Here is a 13,239-nt window from a genome sequence, read left to right as displayed (position 1 = left end):
TTATGACCTATTCTTTTGCCTCAAAGTCACTGAAGTAACTATTGGACCCATTTTCTCAGGACACATATCTTCCAAACATTCTGATGCTAAAATGGCATTTTTGAGGTATACAAATTGGGAGAAAAATAACTGTGTGCAAGACATGTGTCTCTCAGTAACACACTCTCAAGATCTGGCAACAACTGAGATGATGTTGTAATCAGTTGATATCAGATATTAAGCTATCTATCCATCCATCCATTTTTTATCTGCCTAGCTGGGGCTGGGTCGTTGGGGCAGCAGGCCAAGCAAAGCACCCCTACGTCCCTCCATCCAGTAATGCTTTCCAGCTTCTCCTGGGGGACTCCAAGGCGTTCCCAGGCCAGATGAGATATGTAATCCCTCTAGCATGTTCTGGGTCTGCCCCGGGGCCACCTACCAGTGGGATGTGCCCGAAACACCTCTAACAGGAGGCGCCCATCCTAATCAGATGCCCTAACCACCTCAACTGACCCCTTTCTCTACGCCGTGTTCCCTGCGGATGTCCGATCTCCTTCCCCTATCTCTAAGGCTGAGTCCAGCCACCCCAAGAAGAAGAAGATATTAAGCTAGCAGATCAAATGAGGAGCAAACATTAAATTTGTACTGTAAATAGTGAATCTGCTTGCATCCATCCACATGACATTCACAACACTTCAAAATAAGGTGGGGGGATGCGGGGTAAAGGCGAATACACCCAATCAGGAGACCAGAAGTGTCATACCATTGGCATAGCTTGTAATGCATCATCTTTTGTTATAGAGTATTTTTGGTACAGAGTAATATGAAAGCATGCAGAAAATATGGAGAGACAGATAGAGCAAAACAAATGATAATTGATAGTAAAATTAAATTACTTCGACATTTTGGAGAATATGTTTAGTCACTGTGTTGCACAGAGTTAGATGAGAAGATCTTTACCACTCTCGTATTTGTCTGTTCAGTATGAAGCTGGAACCAGCTGCCGCTTATCTTAGCTTAGCACAAAGACTGGGGTCCAGAGGAAACGACCAGACTGGTTCCATCCAAACATAGCTAAATCCGCCTGAAGCTCACAAATCAACACGTTATATCTCATTTGTTTAACTAGTGCAAAAAACAAAATGTAAAGACAACACATTGTGTTTTTTTTATGGTAACATAAGCTAACAGGCTGCCGGCTTTTCAGCTTGATATTTACCATACAGACATGAGAGAAATACCAATCTGCTCATGTAGACTATTCCTTTAAAGAAGGGTTATATTCTTGTATCTTATAACTTGGTGTTTACTTTTAGTGGAATAAAACTGACATCTCCTTAAAGTCAGCAATACATCAGGATGCAATTAATTGTGAAAACTTTCTGAAAACGAAAAAATGAGGAGGAAACAGAAACTGCTTGCGCTTGTTTTTTTTCCTCAAGGCCTTCGGATAGAAAAGGCTTTGGACATGTGCAATGTACTACTGAGGCTATATCTCACATAATCTACAACTGTGCATGTAAGTTGCACTATGTTCTATCTGTGCGCAGCTGACACGCATATAAATTGAGAATTGCAAATTGCCTTATCAAGCACCAGGTAACCACTTGCTGCTGAAGTGCACCTTCCCAGGAAACCTCCTCTTTGTCATAACCTCTCCCAAACCCTTCCCTGTATAATCCTACTCCAATCTCCTCAAGGTGGGATTTGTCTGGATCAATTTCATAATGCATTATTCATTTGAGAATTTAATCAAATATCTCCTCTACCAATCAGCCCAACCCATACCTCTCCAACCCTCCCGCACCTCTCTACCCATCATATCGGTGATTGTTAGTGTCACCTGCAATAGCAGAGTATCAGCCAAATGAATTACTGGGTCACAGGTGAATTAGACGCTTGGCTGACTGTAATCTTTTTTTTTCTCTGGCAAAAGTAGCTTAGTGTAAGTTAGTTTTTCTTTTTTGAGAGAGAGAAAGAGAGGAAGAGAAAAAAGTGCTTGAGAAAATCCCCTTTCTGCCTGGCTTCCCGCGGGTTTCTGCAGTGTAATGGTTTCCTTTGAGAGGCACTGGTGGAAAGTGCTGATGCTTGTTGGCTGTGTGTGTGTGTGTGTGTGTGTGTGTGTGTGTGTGTGTGTGTGTGTATAAAGGCAGCTATTTTCCATGGCTAACTGAGCCACTGATGAGCTTGCCAGCCAGGCCAGGGTCTTGTACAGTGTGTGTTTTTGTGTGTCTGCACATGCATGCGTAAGCCTGCGGGCAAATAGCAGTCGTAATCGTGTGTGCGGGTGCCAGCGGACTGTATAGTCACGCTGAGGTGCAATTAAAACCCTACAGTTGGTCAGTTAAAAAAGATGTAATACAGCTTTTTTATGACAGTAACTTTCCCTATCTGTCCGAGCATCGCTGTTAGCAAACATTAAAGTGTATCACCGCTCGCACAGCAGTCTGCCTTCTAAGTTTGTTGATGGAGATAACGCCACATTGCTTTTCTCCTCCTCTCCTCACCCAAGAGGACTGAAAAGTAAATGAGTGTGGGGCAGAAGGGTTCTTGTCGCTGCTTTGTTGTTCCGTTCTGTTAGCACAGATGGAATTATATGATAATCAGAAATCAGCCAACATTGTTTCCCCCTCTGCACACCCAAAGAGGGTGGGAAGCCTTTAAACATCTTCAAGAGGCATTTTTTCCCTCCCCAGGAAATACAAATATATTTGTTTTGATCTTATCTCTCCCTTTTTTAAAGAATCTTATATGCTATTCATGAGTGTACACAAGAACAACAAAAAAAAAACACTTTTGAACACTATTCATCTGCTATCATAGCCACCAAGGACAGATTCTACTTTCACATAAGCAGTATATTTAGTTCAAAAGGCTTTTTTGTTGATGTTGTTCCGCATCAACTGGCAAATATGTCATTTAGGCAACTAATATGGCTGTGGTGTGCTGAGGAACAAAAATATCTAGCGGCTGTTGCACTTCTCCCACTGTTTCCTGCATCTTTTTGTTTACTAAGTCAAGGTGGTGTGAGACGTCTGAGACCGCAGCTTCTGAGCGGACCTAGCTTTACGTTATCCCACGGGAATGGAAGGGGCAGGAGAGCTTGTTCAGTAACTCCTACACGGTAAGCATGAGTGTGCTGCCCGAGCTTTTAAGCTACAGTTTGAGGCTCACCTCTTGCACCATGAGTGACACACACACACTCACAGTTGGTGCTGGGTAGTGCGGTTTTTCAGTCAGTTTTTGCACTCGTTATCACTCTACAAACGATGTCAAAGATAGCTCAAAGAAGCATGTGGCTTCCACATAACACACAGAAAATCATGCACTCAGTTATGCACAAGCACAGGTGAGCCTCTGATTATTTTCTAATAAAAGTTTACGCTATGTAGTATTCATCTAAAGTGAAGGTAGTGATTAGTACCAAAGCACTACCAGTCTATTGGAGAAACATTACAGGAAAGGCTGTCCACCCACACAGAGGTTTGACCCCCATCTGTTCCAACTGGAAATGTATTGCAGCAAAATCCACACTACAGTGTTTGAGTCTGGCACACCGAGGGATAAATGCTCTCAGGTACAGTGCGTCTATCCTCGGGGCAGAGCTCCGTGTGTTTCGGCATGTATGTTCAGCGAGGATGCAGTGCACCTTGGATTTGGCTGTACAGTGAAGTCATTGAGGAGCAGACTCTCTAGATATTACGGGGCATCAATCCCTGTCTGTCTGCCTGTCTAGGCTGTTAACCACCTCTGGGCTGCACCATTGATCTCCGTAATTGTCTCCCACTCTTCAAAGGGAGCTGAGAGTTGGTTTGATCCGAGCTGTTTACTTTCACAGCCCCTATAGCCCTGCTCTCTGAAGAAGAGAGCTATCAACCACTTCAGGCATGAGCTAGCATATTATAGTACTATTACTGTGCGTGTGTTTGTGTTTAGTTGTGTGTGTGTGTGTGTGTGTGTGTGTGTGTGTGTGTGTGTGTGTGTAAGAGGAAGAAAGCGGGGTAGAGAGAGAAACCCAGCATAGCCTGTAGCCTTACAGGCCTGGGGGTGAGCTAGCAGCTTCTTGCTGTTACATAAGGGCAGGGAATTGCAACCTGCGCATTCCCTGTTATCTATCCACGGGTATGTAAGGGAACTTACTACACAGAACCCTATGTTGTCTGTTGTGCACAAAATTACAGGCTTCAGTCAGCTATTGTTTGTCTGAAAAATGTCACGATGCCAGACAGCAAAAGCTTATACTAATGCCACAACCAAGATAATAGAGATGATGTGACAAACAGGATGTTGAGCTTAGCAACATGTTTTGTGGGTGATAAAATGATAAAGTGCATCCTTTCTCCAGTGTGTGTGCATCTTCTTTCCGTTTGCTGCATTTGTGGGCCTCAAGTCGAACCACAGATACAGAGAAGGGGAAGCTGCTAACCACAGCCTCCCTCAGGTTGAGCTGATAGCGGCAGTTCGCAATAAGCAGCTGATAATAAACACTTGCATGTTGCAAGTGTATGATCATATGGATCGGTCTCATGTGCTGCTGACAGAGACAAAAAGGGTCTATTAAAATGCAGCTCTATCGAAACAGCTTCTAGTTTGCTGTGCTGCAATTTAGATATAGTACTTGAGTCAATAGAGGGGATTTGAATGGGGCTGTACAGGCTTTGGACCTGCTACCAAGTCATGTTTACAGACTGCAAGTGAAGGAGCCTTGATTTTTATCACCGAGTCTGCAGTGGGGTTAGCCGTTAAAGTTTATGGACCAAAGCCGAGAGTGTGGGGGAAGGCTTCAGTAGTGTGCTTCCAGTGTACCAAGGGCAGGCTGCAAGCTGAGTTTCTTTTTCTCCTGCCTGAAGCTTTTTCTGTGACATAGATAAACACGGACATGGGAATCTGATTTTCTGTGTAACGTTTCTGAATCACATTCTTCTCATTCTTGGTGCCCTGTGTAGTACTTCTGTCAAAAAACCGTGGTTTGCTGATAGTTGGCCTCGCACCAAAAGAACGCAGCCAAAACATGATTACGTGGGCAAGAGAAGGAATAGAGGGAGATAGAAAACTAATAGAGTGGTAGAAAGGGCTTTTTGTTTGGGGCAAGCATTGACAAGCTGAAAGAATGTATGTGAGAGCAGGTATGAACACCTTTTTTTCTCGCCCCCCTCATCCTTCTTCAGGGACTGTGAATCACAGATACTCAGGAACCATAAACTGTTTTGTGAGAAAGAGGGATATTAACTTGTCCGCCGCTCTGCAACTTTACATGGCTCTATAGATCTCTTTGTACGTACAATAACTGCAGGAGGAGAAATCCTAAAAGGAGTTTTCCCTGTCTCTCAGCAGTCAGCTTTCAGTGAGTATTTACTTTTCAGTCCAGTCTCCTTTGAGTGCTTATGAAGTGTGAGTAAAGTGCTGAAATATCTTCTTGGTTCCTATAGTTTTAGCTCAGAAATTTGTCACTTTAAATGTTTTTGAAAAGCAAGAGATAGCATATTACAGCTCTTGTATTTTCATATTCAGCTGCCACTGACAGCCACAAGCAGCACTGACAGAAAGCTACATCCATACTTTCTTTTACCTCCTTCAGTTCACAGCGTTTGGATGATGTGTGATTTTGTTGAATTGTCTGTGCACATTGAATTGTGACATTATCTGATTAAAAAACAACATTCACAGTCCTAGAAAATATCCTGCCCTGGCATATTGCAGATATACAATGGTAAAAAAAAAAAATAGCACACTAGAGAGAATGGTAAATGCATTCAATGAAAAATCTCCAGCCCTCCCGAAAATATGGAGACTTGATATTCAGTGCAACACTTTCAAAGACAGCATAATAGACTGGGATAATGATTGAGTTTGTTTGTCACTGGAGCCCATATTTCAGCACAGCAAGCTGTATTCCTCAAACAGCTGGCTAATTAAACGACCAAATGCATTAAGTATTGACAAAACTGCAGCATTGTAGCTCCAGTTTTAACATCACTCAGATATTAAAATATTGATTCAGTTCTTCATCATAATGCACAGTAATGTATCCTTGTTGTTCCTCACGGTCCACTTCATAATTTAGTTTAGATATGGATTTTTTTTAAGCCCTTTATGTGTTCTCATGGTAATTTACACTTGTTTGACTCCACAGTGAGATAAGAATTATCACTGAATTATGTGAGCACAGAAGTTAAGTCATGGAAAGCTATGCCAATTAGGAGCCCACTTCCATGATTTTACACTCAATAATCTTTCTAGAGTTGAAAAAGATAAAAGTTTAGCTTTCTTTTTTATCAAAACCAGACCCAGAAGGCATTCATCTCTTGTTTCAGTTTCATGTTTGCACAACCAGTCATACTTTTGTCTTACAGTACTGTAGGTGTGTCTGGTGCCTTTGATACTATGCAAAAGGTATTCATAAAGCAGACAAAATAGTACAAATGATTAATAAGGCATGTAATGGTAAAAAACACTGGAAGAACACATCAAAGTATTTTGTATCTTAGTACAAATCAGTATTATTACACTCTGATAACTCTGCCTCACATAACCGCCTCAGGACCAGTGTAAGTAACATCACAAGAAGTGCACAGCATCAGAAGCGTGCCATGCTTTCTCTAAACTGGACAGACTGGAACAATTAAATGTGCCTTAACAACAGGTTATAGGTTATATCCAAACAGCAACCTCAAGGGCTAAAAGAAGAAGCCAAATTGCAGTTCCTCTAACGGGCACTTGAGGCTGGCTTCAAAAGCGAGTCAGTCCCTACAGACCCCCACACTGCAATGTTCAACTTTACAACAGAAATAAACATGTTAACAGCCTGGTTCTCAAAACAATTTGGGTATTTATAGCTAATATGCCCCTTCATGACAGCTATATAGAGGGTGAAATTCTTTTATAACTCACCAATATCAATTTTTTGAGGCTTAAAGTTACGCATAATTAAGATCGTAAGGTATCATAACCAATGTGTAACCCCAGATTCACAGTGTTAAGACATAGCCGTAGCTTAAAGTCTTGATCAGTTGAAAGGCCGTTCAGTTCTTTCCGTGAGTACATTTCACTTTAATGGTTTTGAGCTTGTTTCTTTCTAGCAAAAATTAGCATTAGCATTATCATAGTTAAAGCTATAGTGTGTAACTTCTACAGGTCCGTAAATGTCCGTTTCACCCAAGCCACTACTAGAGGAGATGACACAATGCTGATTAAGCCGATTGGCTCCTCTAACATCTCGCGGTATTTTTCAATATATATCATTTTTAGTATGCGTGTTGACTGGCGACATTCCTGCGCTGGCACACAGGAAATGCTTCCTCACAACAAGAAGGGAGGGGGAGGAGAGTGTCATAGCAAGAGGTAGAGCGCAGGTAGAAAGAGAAAGCAACATGGTAGAGAAGCGGCCGAGACGCGGTTCAGAAGTGGATCCTACCACAAAGGCAAGTGTTACTCTGTGTACAGTGTGTGGCGACTGGCAAGTGTTACTCTGTGTACATGGAAGTGTCACGGGCTTATTAGTTGTAATAACACATTATCCGCTGGGAGACGATAGAAGTTACGCACTGTAGCTTTAACCACAGAATGCAAATGCTAACCAAGCTAGCAGCTAGTGTTAGGATTAGCATCACCCTCTTGTCCAAATCATGAATAAATAAAGAGAACTGGATACAGCGTTGGAGGCATGGCCCCGTTTATTCCTATGAAAGTTGCTCTGCGGTGCATGAAGCCAAAACGTTAGTCTTTCTGGGTATAAAATTACCTTCCACATTGTGGGGTCTACAGAGAAAGCACACCAGAGGATTCTGCTGACTGGGTAGCTAACTCCCAGTTTAGCTTTCCTCTTTAAAAATAATTTAATAATATGGCTCTTCTAGACTTAAAAATGTTATTCGACCAAATGACTCATTTTGCATGAGTTATGATGGTCAAAAAGTTTATCCACTGATTTACAGAATTCTTTGTCACCATGTAAGTCTATGGGAAAAAGTCTTTTTTGGTCCAACGGCACCACAAGACAGACCCAGAAGTTGTAGTTCTGCATTTGGCCACTATGTAAAATTGTCTTCAAAGCCTGGTCCAAATATAATCACTTGGCTCCAATAGTCCAAAATGGCGACGGTCAAAATGCCAAAACTAGAGGCTTAAAAATGGGTGTCCACAAACCAGCAGGTGACATTACAGTGGCTACATCCATTATTTTCATTCAGTCTTTGACAGTGGGTTCCAGCTGGTGGGTCACGGGTCCATTCTTAAAGGATTGTAAGTGACTCGCAAATTTATTAAGTTCGTAAAAAACACTCTTTATTTTGAAAGTACAGGGAATTTCTGGCACATGGCTTTTATTTTGAAGTGCAGTTTTCTGCTGTAGAATGGACAGCCACTTGACAAATACAGCAAACTAGCTCGACAACATGGCCAAAGGCAAGTATGGCGCTGAATATACTTAACTGTGTGGACTTTGAACTAATGAGTAGAATCTGGACCCTGTGGCTGAACAAGTTGGGAACAACTGTTCTATGATAATATCCGACAACTACATCAAAACTCACGAGCAGAACCTGCCATATTGGCCTGAGTACAAGACAACCATGACTATGAGATAATTTTTTAATGCTTGTTTTGAAAGAGACTTTTTAAAATATGAAACACTTTTCAGATTAGTCTAAAGCTAATTCTCATTATTGAAATCCTTATAAAAGCAGGGGAGCATCCTTCAAAACTCTAATGACACACTATAAACAGACTTAAAGAAAACTGCTAGCCTAGCAACATTAAGGCTACAAACAACCCAAAATGCAACACTGTTGTATAATACCACCTCCACTTTTTCAAACATTATATCCAGAAAAATAACCGCCTTGAATTCAGGCCAATTAAAATTCTTTGTGAGAGAAAATAGCAGTGCTGTTTGGATGTTTCTTTCATGTAAGCTGTTGGTAATGCATTGAAGAAATAGATGGGGAAGGGCCAAAGGGGGAAAGCTCAGGTCTGACTGCGTCTCTGTCTGCAGACTTCTCTCTTTTTTTTCTTTTTAACAGATCAAGAGCAGGGGAATGAGGTCAAGGTAGGGAACCATGAAACGAATAAGTCAGGGAAGAATGGGAGGACAGTGTCGAGGGTAGACAGCTAAGAATGAGAACATCAGCTCACCCGGGGAAAACACAGCCGCATGCTTTTGTCTGAGCTTGTCTGGGTTTGGGGGTGACTGGTTGCCTGAGATCCCTTGTTGTCGTGTGTGTGAAAACCTTAGCTGCCAGGGGCGTTTGTTCTATGATCTTTACATGGACTAACACGTCCACAGCCTACACTGCCTATATAAGGTCCATGAATAATGTGTGTGTGCATGTGCAGTGTTGATAGTGTTCAACCAGCTGTGAGTGCTGGTTAGAAAATGCTAAAAAGTAGGAATTAAGAAGTACTTAGAATTTTCCTTTTACAGCCAGGAGCCTCACACATTTTCCCTGTGGTAGGTAGCTTGTGCCTCCCATGCTGAATGTAAGACCAATCCCTGCCAGTCTAAGTGTGCTTTTCAGGAACTCACAGTTTGAATGCTCTAAAATATGTCAAACATTTTGAACTTCAAAGTAGGGCATTAAAAAAATGCCCGTTTTCAGTGTGCTTGATTCACATTTGGAAAGAGCTTTGATCTAGGATTTTCCATGTTGTTATTCAGCGTTCATTTCTGGTCCTGTAAAATTCAAACAAATTCCTATTGTACACAGATTTTAAGAGTGGGAGTGCACACAAAAAAGGCCACAAAGCACATCAATGATCACTGACAAAAAAACAAGCAGTAACCAACTGAAAACGTACAAATGGATTTGGCAACAGCAAGGATGCACACAAACACTGTTTTGTAGTCGGAGTAAGCAGTTTGTTAGGCTGAGAAGCATTTTGGGTAATCTTTTTGGAGTTCACGCGCCATCTTCCACTTGGCACCCAGGTCATCAATCCTCATGGTAATGAAGAACCCGTTAAATCCAGTGTTTCCACCCACACTCCCTAATTCCTCACCCCTCCTCCCATATTAAGAGAGGCTGTCGACTCACCACCATGACCTCCAGTGCTCAGTGTTTTTGCACGTTACAGTTTGTGTGTGCTCACAAATGTTTGGTGCCTGGGTAGGTGTGTGCAGGCACGTGTGTTTAAGTGTTTGCGAGCGTGCCTCATTGTGTTTGCTTGTGTACCTGCTCGGGGTGATAAGGGCCAGTGTTGGAGTGTGTCCTTTGTTCTGCCAGAATTACTCATCCCCCTGTGTCAGCATGGGTAAATTAAACCCTGCTTAATCCGAGGTTCGAGCCCAGGTAGTTAAAACCTGAGCTTGGTGTCACCTGTGATGCTGTGTGGGTTTGTTCGTCATTGTTTCGATGTCTCAGGACGGATGGCTTGATTTATTTTTTCTTCTCTCAGTTGCAGCTGCGTGTATTAAAATGTTTAGAGGGTGTTTCAACAAGCCTCTTGTGTGATCCTCAAGTATGTCAATGTGTGTTTTGAAGTGTTTATCTGCGTTGTGCGCAAACACACGTACACCTTGCACCTTGTGGTTGGAATTCATGTTAATTCAAGTAGCCATAACAAGTGTTTCTTTTCCTGTTGGCCATCTGAGTCACAGGCTGCAACCGAGGTGTGACACACAACTCTGTCTCCGACCCCCCACCCCTCTCTGTCTCTTTCTTCGTCAGTCTCTTCTCTCTATGGCTCTCTTTCTCTATATTTTTCTGTATTTTTCTCCCGTCTCTGTGTTGCTATCTTGGTTCTCTACCCATTAATTGTCTGTCTTCCTTCCTTTCTGTCTCTTCCTCTTCTCTGTGTTGTTCTACCCTCCTCCTCCTTCTTCCCCCTCTCCACCTCGGCTGCTTGTATTTGTCGACTCCCTCCCCTCTTGTGGCTCCCTCCTCCTCCTTCTCCTCTCTCTCTCTCTCTTGCTGGTCTCGCTTACTGTCAAGCCAGCCACAGCAGCAACAGCGGTAACGCCAGTAGCTCACTCTAGCCAGTTCTCAGTCACAGCGGAGGCTGCAGTGTGTGTGTCTGTACATGTTTATGTGTGTGTGAGTGTGTGTTTCATATCTTTGCGTGTTTACAATGTATGTATCAGCCAGCGTGCCTGCCGGTCTTTAAAGAGTGAATACAACACATGGAGTTACTTTGACTGAAGACTGGAGGAAGAAATGTAGGAAGAACCATTCTGGAGCTCATTAAGAGGAAGAAAGAAGACATACCATCTCATTTCTTCTCTCTCGCTTCTTTATTTCAGTCTCTCACTCTCTTTCTGTTGGCCTCCTCATTTCTATAGCTCCTCTGTCACCTTCTTACTCGCTTGCTGCTGCTAGGATTGTGTGCAACAGAACTGTAAGTGGACTTCCTTGTGTGTGTGTGTCTGTCTTGTTATACTGTATGTGTTTTGGTTGTGTGTGCGTGTGTGATCTCACTCCGTGTCAATTTTAACTTAGTGTTGTCATAATTTGTGCCCGAGTGCACACATTTGCATGTAAGCATAAATGGCATGTCATGACATCTCTAATGACTTAATTAGGCCAATTTGTAAAGCTCTATTTGTAGTGAAGGAGGAGCAGTGTATTCATGTAGACACTACTGACCTCCGTGGTATAATTCTGTTCATATTTATAAATGTTTGCCAGATGTGTTTTATTCAGCGAGTGCCAAAACTGTCACTGCTGCCATTTATATGAAATGTCATTTGTTGGCGTAGCATGTGAATGAATGCCCTCTCCTCCAGGTATTCTCTGCAGTCTGTGTGTGTGTGTGTGTGTGTGTGTGTGAGTGAGAGACAGACAGATAGGGAGAGGGGGGATGATTGAGAGAGAGTTCGCGTGTGTCTGTACGTGTGTGTCACTCTGTCACCCAGGGCGTGAGGAAAATCAATAGATCTACAGCTTGAGTTGGACCGTTTACCTCTGCCAAGTGATGGACAGACACTGTGGCCTTCACAGGTCCGCAGACAAGTGTCTGAGATTGCCTGTAGACATGCACCCTGTCAGCTGTACATGTTCCTGCACAAGAAGTGTCTTTCATTTTTTGGCCCGTGATTGATCTTTTAAGCGTGTGCATGTGTTTTCAAGAGCACTTTTGTGTTTGGTTGCGCCGTATTTATCTCCAAGCTCATGCAAAATGTCTCACTGTCTCCTTTTCTTGAAAGCCGGTGAAGGAGATCATAGATCAAAAGTTTCTCTCATAGCTTGCAACTGGCATGACCAATAGAACCGGTCAAGGGAATGAGCAAGAGCAGGCAAAAAAAGATAGATAGAAAAAAGAGAGAGCTGGGGCATGTGAGAAGGGAACAGAGCGAGACCATCATAATCAATCCTCCATGATCCTGGAAGAGCATCATTTGTCTTCTCTTCTCACTCCACTCCTCCTCTTGCCCCCATCTTTCTCTCATTTTCTGTGGTACAGCCACTTTGATCTTGCGTAAGAGGACGGTCTCAGGAGCTTCATTACTTTTAAAGCCTTCATCGTGAGGGGCCATAAAAAGATGCTAAGGAATGGATTTCTAAGACCATTTACCAGACGTTCTGTACCGGCTTGCGAGTAATGGCTACATAGGGATATAATGTTCCTCCACGGTGTGTAATGGCCTTCTGTGCCTTGTGCTCTGGGTTATCTGGGCAGACTAGGATTGGTTATGATACGTCATTGCTGAAGAATATGACGTTGTGCATATCAATTGGTGTCTACTGGGGATCCTATCTCTGCTTAATTCAATAAGGACATGGCACTATGCTGCATAAAACTGTGACTCAATGTGAGGCTTGAGGCTGTGTGTCTGTCTTGGTAAATTTGAGCTCCTTTTTAAACCTTACACTGTGTTTCAATATTATGTATTGTTGAGGGGGTTTTTTTTCATAGCACTTTTGACTGACCTTGTGTTTCGGTCTCTTCCTCTTTCTGTGTGTGTACGCATGCGTATGAGTCTCTGTGTTTTCCTACTTGTGAGTGGGCCGGGGCAGGAAAATGTGTTTGGGGCAGTGTTTTGCTGTAAGCATATGGGGGATTCGTACGGTGTAGCAGGAAAATGCTCAGGGAGGAAATGATTGAGAGAAAAGGTCAGTAGACAGGATGCCCTTTTTTATCTGATACAGGAGACTGCAGAGAGAATAAAGAAAGGGAGAAAGAGCGGTGCAGTGGTAGGAGGAGGGAGGAACCAAGATTAGAGGTAGGCAAACAATAGAAGAAAATCTTCTCTTATTTTAGAATAACTTACACACAAAAAAAGCTGTACATAAATATTTTCAACTAGAAACAACATCTAACCTCATA

At 42.6% G+C, this 13,239-nt stretch overlaps 1 protein-coding gene across 7 annotated transcripts in view; it reads left to right on the top strand.

Annotated features, from left to right (window-relative positions):
* Nucleotides 1-13,239, top strand: part of inpp4b (inositol polyphosphate-4-phosphatase type II B) — a 311,501-nt gene that overhangs the window by 170,711 nt on the left and 127,551 nt on the right. Inside the window, exon 1 of one of the 7 annotated variants that reach the window (XM_049567194.1) lies at nt 5,253-5,323. The exons of 4 other annotated variants lie outside the window; for them this stretch is intronic. The gene's annotated coding sequence lies outside the window, so the exon portion shown is untranslated. Of the gene's footprint in view, nt 1-5,252; nt 5,324-11,169; nt 11,311-13,006; nt 13,026-13,239 lie in introns of those variants that run through there. 2 more of the 7 variants (XM_049567210.1, XM_049567202.1) reach the window with 2 other exon arrangements.

This window comes from Epinephelus fuscoguttatus, linkage group LG3 (assembly GCF_011397635.1).
Source record: "Epinephelus fuscoguttatus linkage group LG3, E.fuscoguttatus.final_Chr_v1".
NCBI classification, from domain to species: Eukaryota; Metazoa; Chordata; class Actinopteri; order Perciformes; family Serranidae; genus Epinephelus; species Epinephelus fuscoguttatus.
Note: the sequence above shows the minus strand (reverse complement) of the source record. Positions and strands in the feature narration are given on the sequence as shown.